This window comes from Diadema setosum, chromosome 17, assembly GCF_964275005.1.
Source record: "Diadema setosum chromosome 17, eeDiaSeto1, whole genome shotgun sequence".
In the NCBI taxonomy this organism is placed as follows: domain Eukaryota; kingdom Metazoa; phylum Echinodermata; class Echinoidea; order Diadematoida; family Diadematidae; genus Diadema; species Diadema setosum.
In genome coordinates, this window is record NC_092701.1 from 23,646,922 (window position 1) to 23,662,709 (window position 15,788).

Consider the following 15,788-nt stretch of genomic DNA (forward strand, 5'->3'; position numbering starts at 1 on the left):
ATCCGTTGCACATGAGATTGTTTACTTCGTGGTGCGTTTACGGAAGCACTGTGGTACACTGGAAGCGGCTTTGCATTCTTACATAATAAAATATTATAGTACATCATTGAACCCAACGTGATGTTTAACTTGGTGCATCCCATTGACGCAAGGTAATGAAAGGGTATCTGACATTGCTGTTACAATAATGGTATGGCCCTGTGGAGGGGAAAAGGGATCCATTTTTATTTGCTCCTGCGACTGTATTGCTCCCATGAAATAATTTATCTGCATGCTAAGCCAAACATAAATTCTACCCACAAACATAACCCTAATCCTAATCCTAACACTTAAATCCTCACATCAAACAAGACCTAAAACCCCATCACAACCCTAACCTAAGTCCTTGGAGAAAGTAAGACCGGAGCAATATTGTCGCAGGAGCATAATTATGTCGTGTCACCGGAATTATGTACACGCACACACTTTAGGTACTTTTGTTTTTCAGTAATCTTTATTTGATTTCTCTAATTTCATGAAGTACACACACACACACACACACACACACACACACACACACACTCACACACACACTTATATTCTTCTTTGAGATCGGATTCCTTAAAAAGGTAGGGAATCCCATTTGCATGCCTTAAATGAAGAGTTGTATAAACACAGTGGTATGTTGAAGAGAGTATCATTTTAGAAACTCTCATAAAGTATTGAAAGTGGAAGGTAACATTTAGTGCATTTTTATTGACCGTTAGATTTTGAATTGAATTCTTTTCGGGGCTCACCGTAAATTCCAGTACATTACTAGGCTACCTTTGCAGACCCATGCACTGCATGTGTGTCCATCATGTATATTTTGTGAATAAAGTTCATCAAAACTTACAAACATTTCTATATACATTCTTGCCACACACTCTACTTGTTATTACATCAGCTCTTATACTTTTAGATTTGTGTTTATAGATAAAAGATACAGAAGACTGCAACAAAAAGGCTTAAGTGTGGCTGACACACAGAACTATTGAGTAGTTGAGTTTTGTGCATTATTCAAACTGTAGATAACTGTTGACTTTCAAATTTCTAAGCAGTGGCCTAAACAAGTCCCCTGAGGTTCATATTTAATGTTTTGCTGCATTTTGGGAGTTCTGTAAAAGGTATCCCCTACCCTTCTTCGTTTATCATCAAAGAATATTAACACTTAAAATTGCAACAGGTAGGTCCTGATATTCTCGGTAAAGGTAATCCCGCTCAGTGCGGATGCAAGAGAATGTTAGATTCAATCATTTTCTATCTGGACACTTTCTCTTTTTGCTTTCATGTACACACACGACCACACACAGAGACACACGCACACACACATACACGTACTTTTTTGTTTTATATTATTCTTTATTTGAGTTTCATTCATATCAAATCCATATTAACAATAAAATTAATATTACCACCAAAAAAACAAAAGCAGCTGTATTCTTCTTTCTTGTGCTGCTAAATCGTTTTTTCAAGCATACGGTACAATATATTTGGGTCTTTTTACCAAATAATACCCTGTTTTTATAAGAAAAATGACATGAAATTCTGCATTATTTTCAGAAAAAGCTATTCCGATCAGCTTAATCAAGCCAATCCGAATGTGCCTTATCACTCACACACCCAATAAGAAATTTGTGCTATTAAATCACTTTTTTAACTTAACTTCCTTTTTTTTTTTTGCAGAGCACACGCTATATTCATAAATATATCAGGTAAAGTATAACTCTTAAAAGGGAAAAAAAATTCTTGATCAATTTGATCAGATTGCTCAATATCCACTTCATTACCTAAATTCTCTTACACTCTCTTGAGAATACAGCATTTCCCGAAACGTATCATAAGAAAGCATTCTTAAATCAACCGAACAAAACTCATCATTTTTATCTAACCTATCTACCTACCCAGGGATGCCAAGTTCAAAAAAGTTCTATGAGTGAGATTTTCATGACTTGGCATCTCGGCGAGCGAATGTGCGCGCAAGCGAGGGTGTGGGAAGGGTCCCGGCCCGCCTCCCCCCTGTGGCGCCTCCCACAGTAGGGAGCTTTTTCAATTTTTAGCTCTTAATGGTGCGATCAGGTGCATACTTAAGTGATTATTTTTTTACTTATTTTGAAAGACAAAAGGAAAGTATACCTTCAATTTGAGCTATGCTCCTTATTATGGGCCCAAATTGCAGACTTTGCCCAATGCGTGAGAAAAATGGGTGCCATGCGTGAGATCGTGAGACGACCCCTAAATGCTTGAGTCTCACTCAGAATGCGTGAGACTTGGTAGCTCTGCCTACCCCCCCCCCCGTACAAAACAAAATAACGCTATGTGTATATTATCAAAACAAACCATATTCCTGCCTACCCCCTTAACCATTACTCTATTACCTAACTACATCTACCTAACCCTAACCATCCCCACCTATTTCCCCACTAATATACCCCCCCCCCGGTAACCTTTCCTCAACACACACACCCATATATACCAACGGCGTAAATCCATACTGAGAAGTGGGGGGGGGGGGTGGTCACCATCACCACGATTACAAGCCCATAACCGGACCGGCGCAGCCTTTTTTTTTTTTGGGGGGGGGGGGAGAAGCTTTGTGCCCCCCTCCCCCCCCCCCCCCACACACACACACTTTACAGGGATCGGATGCCCCACTCTTTTGCATGAAATATAAAGTGGGAGAAACGTGGCAGCAACAACATAAAGACTTTTTGTTCTTGTTGCTTTTTTTTCTTTTTGCTTGTCAGACTTTCGGCGGAAAATCAGACCTTAAAAGTATGAAAACATTTTTTTTTTTTTTGGGAAATATCTGTGAGAGGGAGCGGAACGACCGAACGGGGGAAGGGTGTGTATGGGGGGTATCCCTCTCCCACACGGGGAAGATTTTGCATTTTCAGACCTGAAATTCAGCGATCTGGTGCTCACTTGTGGTGAAAATTTTGTTTTCTTTTCTTTAGAAAAACAATAAGAAAATGAAATATTCACAATATATTATTGAATGACAAAATCGTGGTATTTCAGCTCTTGCTGTGCGACATCACTGTGAAGGCCTACTAAATAATGGGGCCTATCATCGGCGTAGACAGGATTTGATCTTAGGAGGAGCGGTTATGTGAGGGAACGAATCAAGCGATCGAGGGGGAGGGTATGGTAGGGGGGTTTCCCCCTCCTACGGTGAAATCTCTTTGCGTTGAAAATCTTGACATTTTCCAGTCCAAAAACTGCCGTTTGTAGCTATATTCTTCGCTTTGGAAATTAAGGGGGCACACCAGGCGCAACTGCTGTCAATCACTGGCAGCAACATCAGGAGAATGGCATAGCGATTAAATGCGAGCGAGCGGAGCGAGCGAGCATGAAAATTTTAACATTTTACAGTCTAAAAACTGCCGTTTGTAGCTATACTTTTTCGCTTTCGAAATTAAGGGGGCCGCATCAGGCGCAACTGCTGGCAATTACTGGCAGCAACATCAGGAGAATGGCATAGCAGTTAAATGCGAGCGAGCGGGGCGAGCGAGCTTGAAAATTTTGACACTTTACAGTCCAAAGACTGCCGTTTGTGGCTGTATTTTTTCGCTTTGGAAATTATGGGGGCACACCGGGCGCAACTGCCGGTAATAGGGCAGCAACATCAGAATGGCATAAAGATTAAATGCGAGCGAGCGAAGCGAGTGAGCTTGAAGATTTTGATATTTCACAGTCCCACATGTCCTTTGTGGCTGTACTAGTATTTTTTCGCTTTGGAAATTAAGGGGTGGGGGCGCACCGGGCGAAAACTGCTGGCAATTACTGGCAACAACATCAGGAGAATGGCATAATGATTAAATGCGAGCGAGCGAAGCGAATGAGCTTGAAAATTTTGACATTTTCCAGTCCCAAAAACTGTCGTTTGTGGCTGTATTTTTTCGCTTTGGAAATTAAGGGGGCGCACCGGGCAAAAACTGTTGGCAAGTACTGGCAGCAACATCAGGAGAATGGCATAATGATTAAATGCGAGCGAGCGAAGCGAGCGAGCTTCAAAATTTTGACATTCGCGTTTTGACAGTCCAGAAACTGCCGTTTGTAACTATATTTTTCGCTTTGGAAATTAAGGGGGCGCACCGGGCGAAAACTGCTGGCAATTACTGGCAGCAACATCAGGAGAATAGAATAATAATTAAATGCGAGCGAGCGAAGCGAGCGAGCTTCAAAAATTTGACATTTTACAGTCCCCAAACTGCCGTTTGTAGCTATATTTTTCGCTTTGGAAATTAAGGGGGGGGGGGGCGCACCTGCTCACAATCACTGGCAGCAACATCAGGAGAATGGCATAGCGATTAAATGCGAGCGAGCGGAGCGAGCGAGCTTGAAAATTTTGACATTTTACAGTCTAAAAACTGTCGTTTGTAGCTATACTTTTTCGCTTTGGAAATTTAGGGGGCACACCGAGTGCAACTGCCGGCAATTACTGGCAGCAACATCAGGAGAATGGCATAGCGGTTAAATGCGAGCGAGCGGAGCGAGCGAGCTTGAAAATTTTGACATTTAACAGTCCAAAGACTGCCGTTTGTGGCTGTATTTTTTCACTTTGGAAATTAAGGGGGCACACCGGGCGCAACTGCCGGCAATTACTGGCAGCAACATCAGGAGAATGGCATACTGATTAAATGCTAGCGAGCGAAGCGAGTGAGCTTGAAAATTTTGACATTTTCCAGTCCTAAAAACTGTCGTTTGTAGCTATATTTTCGCTTTGGAAATTAAGGGGGGTGCACCGGGTGCACCTGCTGTCAATCACTGGCAGCAACATCAGGAGAATGGCATAGCGGTTAAATGCGAGCGAGCGGAGCGAGCGAGCTTTAAAATTTTAAAATTTTACACTAAAAAAAACTGCCGTTTGTAGCTATATTTTTCGCTTTTGTTTGTCCCACTTTTATTTGAGAACCATCCCCCCCCCCCATCGACGCCTCTATACATATTAGGTTGCTTTTGTTAAGTGAAAGATCTGCTGCACACTCTTTGATAAATTAGGGAATATACGTCTATGTCAAAAGTGTACAAAGTTTATCCCTTATCCTGTAAAGCGGACCTTTTGCATGTTCATGATTGCAATACAACGATCTGGTGCATAGTTCTGGCGATATTTGGACAATTTTCCATTAAGAAAGTTCGAGATTTGTCCTCATCTCGGGAATTGCTTGGGGGATAAATGATTTCTCTGTCTAAACACTTCCTTTGGGGCGGGGCAAATGCCCCTTTGCCCCCCCCCCCCCCCCCCCCATAGATTCGACGTCCCTGATCTTCCCTTGGTATGCCCATAGATGTATCCTGACTGAGTCATCAGTCACTGTCGTTTCTCAGGAATGATTCAGGAAATGGAGGGGATTCAATTATGGCGATAAAGTTGTTGTTATTGTTTGTTTGTATGTTTTCGTACATATTTTGCAGATGGTCCCCAGTTACTCGCGTCATAGCATGTTTACATGTAGACCTATACTATTTGACGTTGTCAACGCCTGAGCCATACCTTACAGTGTATGCCGATGTTACTTTCTTCGCGAGCGAGCGAAGCGAGCGAGCGCTTAAAGGGACTGTACAGTACTGGTTGAGGTAGGGATTCATGTTTTGAACATTCCTAAGTGAGATAATGAAAAGCCTCTTATGAAATATGAAAGAGCATGTAATTTTAAGAAGGGTTCAACGTTTATTTGATGAAAATTGGTTTTCAAATGGCTGAGATATCCAAAAAAAGTGTCAATAATAAAAGGCGACATGCCCCAACTTCATTAGTATCTTTTTGTTTCACCTTGTTTTTGGATATCTCAGCCATTTCAAAACCGATTTTCATCGAATAAACTTTTGATACCCTTTAGAACCGCGTGCTCTTTGACATCTCATAGAGTGGTTTCTGAATATCTCGCAAAACGTTAAAAGCTAAATCTTCACCTCGACCAGAACTGTACACACCCTTTAAGAAAATTATACATTTTCCTACAAGATAGAATACTGTTCAGCTCTGTCACCTGTCTGAAGGCCGGCGTACAAACGTCATGCAATATGCCAAAATTGATACAATCACATTTCTGCTTCCTCCATTTTTCCCCTCAAAATTCAGGGGGGGGGGGATGATTGTACAGGCCATCCCCCACTCCTCCATTTCAGGGGGGAATATATCCCCCCCCCATCCCCCCGGGATTTACGCCCATGATATATACACTAGACATCAACCAAAAATCAACAACAACAGACATACCCATCACAAGTGCGCACTCACAAACACCAACATTTGCACGCCAAATCACACTACATACGTGTGGTATCTTGGTTACCTGTTTCTTTGACAGTTAGACACACACCAAAAACCGAAGCTAACTAAACGTTTTACATGGGAAAGAAAAAAAAAAGTGACCACCATAATGCTGATACATACCGATTCCTAAACATTAATACGGCTAAAACCTAAACTGACCATACATCTGACGTGGGGGAAGAAAGAAAGAAAAAAAAGAAGAAATAATATATAATTCATACTATCAATGTGCAAAAAAAAAAAACCACCACTCTCTATGAAAGTTTCAACTGCTCCCATTTTTGCAAATGAAAGCCTACGTACACACACACACACACGCACACACACACACACACACACAAACAAACAAACAAACAAACAAACACACACAAGAACAAAAGTGAGATTTCCAGAGAACTTCACCCTTTGAATAAAAAGCCACATTTTGTTAGCACTGTGGCAGCCAGTCATTTGTGTCTTTATTTCTGTTATGAAATAATTATTCTCCTCCTCCTTCTTATAGAATTTTCAATGTCTCTCGACAGGACAAAACGGTGCCCAGTTAGAATTTGAGACCTCTGATTTGGACCAGACATTTATCAATAATGGCCTTGATCTTCTGTGGGTTTTTTTTTTTCCCCTTGCGCTAAAACTGAACACTATATATAGCCATATTCACGTATGCACGCAAGACCACGCATAACCAAATAACATTCTGAAAATCACAATACCATATCCGGAGAACGATGTTGTTATTATTGTTGCTGTTGTTGCTCAATTTGTCCCTCCATTATTTCTTTCCTTCTCACGAAACGTTTTTCTTTTTTGTTTACCTTTTTTTAAGAAAAGGAGAGATGAATGACTCTGAATTGTCTGGTTAAGACAATATAATTTTTATGTTCCTATTTATCCTTTCAGCTAGAAGTGTAAGGCCATATGCCGTCAAGCAAGCCGCATAAAGTCAAATATGTGCATAACCACCAAGAGCCTGCTTGAGCACACTAGCTTATTACAATAGGCCTACGCCTACTCAGTTTGGAATGTACACTGCGAAAAGTTTGGCTGCCAAAGACTTCAGATAGAAATCAGTCAATTTCCTTTTGATTGAACATGATGGAAGATTAAAGAGCAAAATTCCATTTTGCCAGTTACATACAACTGTACGTGAATTTCTATGTGATAGAAAGGTAGCAAAATTTAAACCAAATCATATGGAATTGACCCCTTACAAATGTACGTGCTTAGAGTGCTGCTTGGCACAGAAAACCCAACAGCACTGAAAATACTGTACACACCATCCATGCTGCTGACATACACACACACACACACAAAGAGGGTTAATACCAAACACATTAGGTAAATGGGTAGGATGTTGGTTTCATACGTGCTACCACGTTCACACTTGTACTTTCATAAACGCATCCCACATGTAAACCTTCTTCTTTGCTATCATAAATAGGGTCTACATATGCACTCAACGAGGCACAAACATACGCTCGAACAAACATTATGTACTGTATCGCATACAAATAAATGTACAGTTAATGTATGAATGATTATTACTACATGTATGATATATATATGTATATATATATATATATATATATATATATATATATAATCCTTTATTTTGATTTCCACTGTTTACTGTTTATCACCACACATTTTGTGTTTAACCACTGTATATTATTTTGCTTCCTTCTTATTCCTATAGCACGTTTTTTGTTGTATTCTATCAAAATTGGTTATTCTATATTTGATTGTTATGTTATTTACATAAATAAGAACATGAATACAAAAATAATGTGGTGGCCTGAAAAAAAAAAAATAAGTTAAAAATAAAAGAATGGAATCATTTATTAATAATCATGTAAAAAGTGGCAGGCATGATAAAGTGATACAGACTGTGACTAACAAGTAAAAAATAAAGACATAAGAATGAAATGATTTGATAAGCTATGAAAATGATTGAAAAATAAGATGTTTATGTGAAAATTGGCAGGTGTGATGAAGGGCTTCAAATAGTCGATAGTCAAATCGTAAAATAGACTGAGTTTGGCCAGATTAGCAGCGATCTGGCAACCCTAGTCGCGGCAGTTACCTGAAATGTGTTCAGATTATATCATGCACTGAGCTTTTCTATTCTAGATGAGAAAAAAAACACTTCAAAACAATGTACACACTCACAAATAATAATATTTATAGTCCGATCGATATTTGTGGTTCGGGCCACCGCTACTTAGTATATCGAATCTGATATATATGCGTTTGTGCATCTCTCTCTCTCTCTCTCTCTCTCTCTGTACGTACGTGTACATTTTGTTTATCTATCTATGTAAAAAAATCAAAATAAATGTTTTAGAATGTTGCATTCTTTGATGTTGTTAATTTTCCGTATACATCTTAGTGAATTTATCTGTTAGTTTTGTATCACAATGCGCATGCACATAATGTGAATGCATTATGCAGAATTCTTGAAAGTAAACTGACTGTCCTTGACATAAGATTAACTGAATTGAACCGCTGTGACTTGCCCTGAGAGGAATTGAATTATTATTTGAAATGCTGTTGAATATCAGGTGTCTTACTGAAACAAATTATATACTCTTGAGGGTGTCACAACCAGCCGTACAGATTGACGACACAAGAAGTATTTAAGGTTGATATTGTTTAATGCCATATACAATGTAGGCCTACTTACTTTAAAGTGAACGATAGTATTCCAGTTTACCGTGACAATCAACTTTCAAAGATGATACATGATATATACGCATATCTATCTCAGGAATGTTTACAAAAATAAATTCCATCTCCCATGCATGCGTTAGGGAAGATTTACCATCAATAAAGAGTTCATCCACATGAAAGGAAAATGAAAACAGAATACATTTCCCACAGAGAGAACATTTTGATATATTATATCACATACTACATCCCGCGGTATTTCAGTTATTCTCAATAGAAGTCTTACAAAACAGAGGTGGAACAATATTCACTCTTTCAGTACTTCCATGGCAAGAAATACTGGCCACAACGTGAAATATAATTTTTCTAATTGTGTTTAATGACCTGGAAAGAGCTGAGAAAGTGATCAAAGTTCACGAAAGAGAAAAATCTAAACAATCTAGGACCTTCAGTATTTCAACACATATACGCTCTTTTGAGACTTATATTTACCTTGTAGTTGGACATATACCTAGTATTATTTGTATATCGTTATACACATATACGGGACTGACGACGGAGAAGAATTAGGCGCAAAGTGAATTCGATTTTGCCCGTTACATTACGTGATACCACAGTGTCACTGATGAACAAATATGTATCCGTCCTCAAATTTACAATGACGAATTATGAATCGAGTCCTCAGCCTACGTTAAGGTTTTAGATCAATTTCGCAATTTCTCTTGGAACGTAATGTGAGACAAGAATGTACAAACAAAGGCAGTAGAAAAAAAAGATATATGTATACATAATGCACGCCTACAGACCCTGATTTGTAACATAAACTTAAGGAATATACACCGATTTAACTTACTCTGCACCCTGCACCTTTTAACAAGCTACTTTGTACAATTTCGGTTAAAGGTACTGTTTACCATTGGGAGCAGTGATTTAAAAAAAAATGTTCGACTTATCACATTTGATGCATATATGTAGGTCAGTTGTATCACAAAACATCCTACCATATAAAAATTTTAGCGATGAAGCCTAACATATAAGGAGATATCACTATTTTTCTCAATAAACCATACCTGTAGACGGTTTATTCTATGACAATTTCATTATAACTATTGTTGACAGTTTGTATATTAAACAATACTTAACATTGATTATACTGATAAACATTTTTACATTGACTGTTTCTATCCATAACTCACATTTTAGAACCATTTAAAAGCACTAAAGCTGGTGTTGTTTCATCTGCAAATGGTAAATAATGCCCTTAACCTTCCACCTGAATAATAAATCACTCCGCGACAAGCTTTACATGGGTACGTAGCCCCGTCCCCTCCGCCACATCAGCTGCACACCTCAAATGAAGACCCGAGCTAAACGAATGCATTAATTATTTTTTATGAGTCATATAATATTCTTGCTGCACTTATATTTCAACGCGGAATGATTTTCTGTCACCTTCCATGCATTGATACAGAAAAAGAAAGGAATCCCACTACATTGTTTATAATTATCATCAAAATGAGCACAATCTCTACATCTCTATAAATCTCTACATCGCGATTCCACCAATAGATGTTTTGCTATGATCAGTGATGATAGATGATTCAAGGTTTCGTGTTATGCAGTCCCAAGAACCTTAAAAAAAGTACACTGTGTCATACACCATGGTTTCAACAACACTTTACGTCTCATGTCTGTCTTTGCTCATGGAATTGATATCAAAACGCCAACGGTCCACTATACTGATACCCAGATTTCTAACTTTAGCAGGATATAAATACGTCTTGAGAGATCATATCTTGTTCATACTACTTTGACAAAAAGAAAAAAAAATCTCACTGAAAAGGAGTAAGAGGGTACATATAACAACACATCGTTCCAGCCTGATTTAAAAAACAAAAAAACAAAAAACTTGGTACTATATACATATATATATATATGTTATTTTGTCTAAACGGAGTTTTCGTGGTTGTGCTGGATTTTGAGTGACAGACAATTATCATCAGGGAGGTGCTAGAGAAGGAGAAGAAACAAAAATCTTTCCTTTGTACCCATGCTCTGTGACACAGATAAGTTATGTGCGCTATCCCATGTATTAATCAATATGTTTTGACAAAAGACAGCACTTCTGTTTAAGTATCTAACAAACGGAGCGAGCAGAAGTTCACCGTTCGGTAGCAATATTGTAAAGAGAACAGGACGCGCTTACAAACTTCTGCGAAAATTATACTTCTTTCGCTGTTAATTGCTTATCAAGTCTACATACGTGGATGTACGAGCAATTATTTTGATCCAAAAGATTTAACATTCAAGTGCTAAACCCGGTGAACGAAATTACGCACAAAAAACAAAAAATAAAAAATGTGCGCAAGATGGTTTAATGTTCATGAGATACTAATACCGTATTCTTTTTTTGTTTCACTCCTAGGTATCTATTACAGAAAGACTTGAAGAAAAACTAGTAGGAGTGGTTCCATACCATATCACCACCAAGTTCCATACATTATTTTAAAACTTCCTCTGAATTTCATGTTAAAATTGTTGAAATCAAGAACCTCTCCTTTAGTCTCTATATCCAAACTCTATGAAGAGCGGCTTGGAGCATGGAACATTAAAGCTCGTTAGATATTGAGCATTCGTTTGTCACGCTATAGAATCTACGCATAGATTTGCACAAATGGTGAATAAATCTCACTCCTTTTCCAACAGCTTACTGATAATACAATGCAGTCTTGGAGTCAAATACAAATAAAGATATCGTTCCTTTCCGCAAATTAGGTTTGAATTATAAGCAACACTCGTAATCATCACTGACGGAATTCTGTCAAAACGTGCCTGTAACTCGTTCAAATGGCGGCATACCAATCGTTATACTTGATGTTGATATTTCATTTTGTTTGGGCAGTCTCCAAATTTGAATACACACGTAGTTACAGTCTGTCAATTACACTGCGAAAGCTAAGCAAAAGAAATATTTCATACTTCACAAGTACGTATTGACAGAAGTCTTAAGAGAAACACAGGGATAGATTTTGTGCATGCTTCCGGCTGTAGGCACTTAATTATCATAACTGAATTTTTGCGTAAAATCATTGCATATTATCATCAGCATTTGAGGGTTTGTTGTTGAGTCGTATCCAGCCGTCGGTGGCGGAATGCCCGGTGTCGCTTTAGCTCCGATGTGCGCGGAAATCCCTTCCCGCAGATCTCGCAGCGACAAGGGTACATACCGGTGTGCCGCAACTCGTGGTCCCGCATCTGCCGCTGCCTGAAAAACCCCATTCCACAAATGCGACAGGTAAATGGGCAGACTGCAGCGTGCGTCAGGCGATGTTCCTTCATGTGGAAGCTGTACTTGTAGGTTTTGCCACACACATCACAGGCGTACCGCTTGTTCCGAAAGCTACCTGTCTGTAGTTCAGCCTCAGCTTGTGGTGACGAACCGTTTTCGTGAGATGATACGCGGTCATTTGAATCACCTTGAGTATTGCCACAATGAATAGCTTCGAACTCTTCCCGTTGCAATGATGCTGCCCTCACGGGGTCTGAAGGTATGCGCAAGTCTAAGATGTTTCCCGCACTTTCCTGTTTCACCTGCAGCATCGGAGAATCTATCGTTCGCCCTGCTAGCTCGCCATCACCGGTAGCAGTATGTCTTTCGTCAGGTGACATCGCATGTACAGGTGTGCTCGTCTCTATCACACTATCTCTGGTGCTGTGGTGGTTGTGATGTGATGTCATACCCTCTATGTGACAATTATTGACGTGTTTTTTGAAAAACCTCCCTTGAGCAAACTGCTCATTACATTCCTGACAATTGAAAATGTCTTTCCCGTTCGATGGACCGTCCGCAGAGAGAGATCTTACAGGATGGTTACCGACATCGATATTTGTGTCTGTTGATGGAAGTGGAGCTGAAGACGAGATGCCCTGAATAGTGCGACGCATTTCCCCGTCGTCTTTTTCAGTAGCATCTGCTTCTTTCACATCTTCTTTCTCAAGACTCTGTCCCGTTGGCTCGGTAGATACCTTGTCGACCGCCGCTTCGGCATCTGTTGCGGAGTGGTAGTTAGCAGTCGGCAACGTTGCTTCCTGGTTGTCAGGAAAACTACCAGGTCTGGCGATCATTGGTATGGATGCCGAAAGCTGATGACCCCCGTGGATGCGTTCGATGTGACTTTGCATGAACCCAAACCGCGAGAACCTCTTTCCGCACACGGGACAGCTAAAGCGACGGGCCTTGGCTGGTTGCTTCGTTACACCCCTCAGCTCACAGGCGGCACCGGCCGCAAAGCCACCGGGACCCACTGCATCTAAGTGATCATGCAGGGACTTAGCATCCTCAAACGACGTCTGGCAGCAATGGCAGACAAATACGAGCTGGTCTAGATTAGAATGAAGCCGTTTTGCATGAATGACAAGACTGTAAATATCTGAGAACGTGTGATGGCACAGGCGGCAAAGATACGGCTGAGAAACATTATTGACAACCGTTGTCTCCGCACGTCTATCTTTCTCGTCACCGATGTTGTGCGAACTTACATTCGAATAGGGAAAAGGCGGACGGAAGGGTCTACTTCGCCCTACAACGTTTACTATCCTGGGATGATCAGACGGAGCGGTCTCATCTATCTCTGACTGAGGAGCGATAGCGATGATGTCATGTGGTCTTTGGGGAGTTTCGGGTTCTGGTGAGCTATTTCTCCGAAGTCCGAGGTTTGGGAAATGCATATGTTGCATTACCATCCGCGGGTCCTCCTTTGGATGAAGAGTTGTTGACTGGTGGTCATTACTGGTTCCCTGGACATTGTACAGGTGCTCACGGTGAGGGACGCCTGCTTCAAAAGAGTCACTAGCCGGCCTTACCCGAGGTAGGAAGGATTCGTGCATCCGCAACCGTCTCTCCAGTTCAGCGTGACGGCTGATTTCCATCTGAAGGGCAGATGCTGGCGGCCGCAGACGGATCAGCTCCTCTGTCAAACTGCTACGATGGACATAAGGAGGAGGTGCTAAGTCAGGACTTCGTGGTGCCTCCCTCCCACCAATCGTCACATCATTGCTTATCTGTTGATTGGCTCTGTTCCCATCAGCGCTGTATGATGGAGGATCAGTCATCTCATTAACATTGTGGCGCCGGATCTCGGTTCTACTGCCTAGCGGTAAGCCCGACTCTCCCGACATCAGCTGATCGCCCGGAGCTACCTTGACCCCATAATTCAAGTACTCGAACAACACACCTTCCGTCGCGTAGTATTTACTGCGAAGAGAATCGCCGTCATCTTGAACGCGCAGGAGCACTTCACATCCAGTTTGAACAGCCAGTTCGTGTGCCTAAATGAATACACAAGAACACAACCATACAGAAAATGCGCATCAATCTTGTTTGTCATGATACGACTGAAAAATACTAACAAGATTTTCCGAATTTACCAATAATCTACCAATAAGAATTTTTCTATTGTAGGTGATGATCTTGGATCTATGAATGATATTACATACCATAATGATAAATTGAAAAAATAATGATAACGGCGGGTTTGTTGAAAAAATATCTCCTAACTGAAGTTTTATATATCATCACTAGTCTTGCCAAATAAAGAAGTGGAAATCGATTACTTTTTTTTTTTCATTGCAAACACGTAGCTTTGGAGTTAGCGCGTGATTTAGAAAAAAAAAAAGCAAACAAGCAAAAAAAAACAAAAACAAAAACAAACATTCCGCTTTGATGTAACCAACGTCTCACCTGCTGTATTAATTTTCGCTGCAGGCTTTCTTGCACCCACTGGCGGAGATCAGAATTGTCGATGTATCGCATATTGTTGATCCTACTGTCTGTCGGATCCAACAACTATCACAGACATCCAACACCTGAAGTCCCGTCGAAGCACTTCGCAACAGCCCCGGTTGCTGCTGCTGCTGATTCAGTAGTAATCTGGTTCTCGTCTTCACCACTACCTAGAAAAGTGGTCTTGGATCCTGAGAATGAAATATGGTACAAAAGAAAGATTTTCTTTATGACAGCGTATATCTAAAGCCAAAACAAAACAAAAACAATACCGAAACTCCCAAAAGAGATGTAATAAATGCGATTTCCCCTCCCTTTGGTTAGCATTTCCCAACAATGATCATTTTAATCGTTGGTAATGTTTGGATCTCCAGTGAGATTCGTCTAAGCGCTTTTTTTTTTCTGCTTCTTATGGGCGGTGAGTTAGCTCAGTCGGTATAGCGCGTCTGACTCACGATCCAAAGGACCCCATTTCGATTCCCGGGTCCCACTGAGCAAGGTTGTGTGTAATACCGTCCCCTCTGATAAGAGGCAAAATACTCTGTACCTCGGATATGACATAAAATGGAGGTCCCGTGTGTGAGAGAGTCACAACTCATGCACGTAGGATAGCCCGCTTCATTTATTCATCGCAAAGAGCAGGATGTTTAACCCGGTGAAGTGGTCCCACCTTACATCCAATCGGATCCCGTAGAAAACCAGCTGCTGCAGATGAATATGGGCTATCCAGCCATCTTCTCGGATGGAAATGAAACAAGCAAACAATCGCATGCGAATACTGATAGCCTGAAGTGAGGAACTTATCAAACATGATTTGCATCATGTCGCCACCAGAACGATGCCTCCACTTAAGCCTTTCATAGCCATCTTCAGATGTTTTACTAATGATATAGCATCGAATTAGACTAAATTGCACTCTCTGCTTCCTCTGCGACGTGATGATTGCTTCCGAGCAAGGTTATACTGTAAATGAAAGACGCCCGTGTGGGAAAGCCATTATGTGCATGTAGTAGACGTAGCCCGTATTAAAAGAAAACAGCT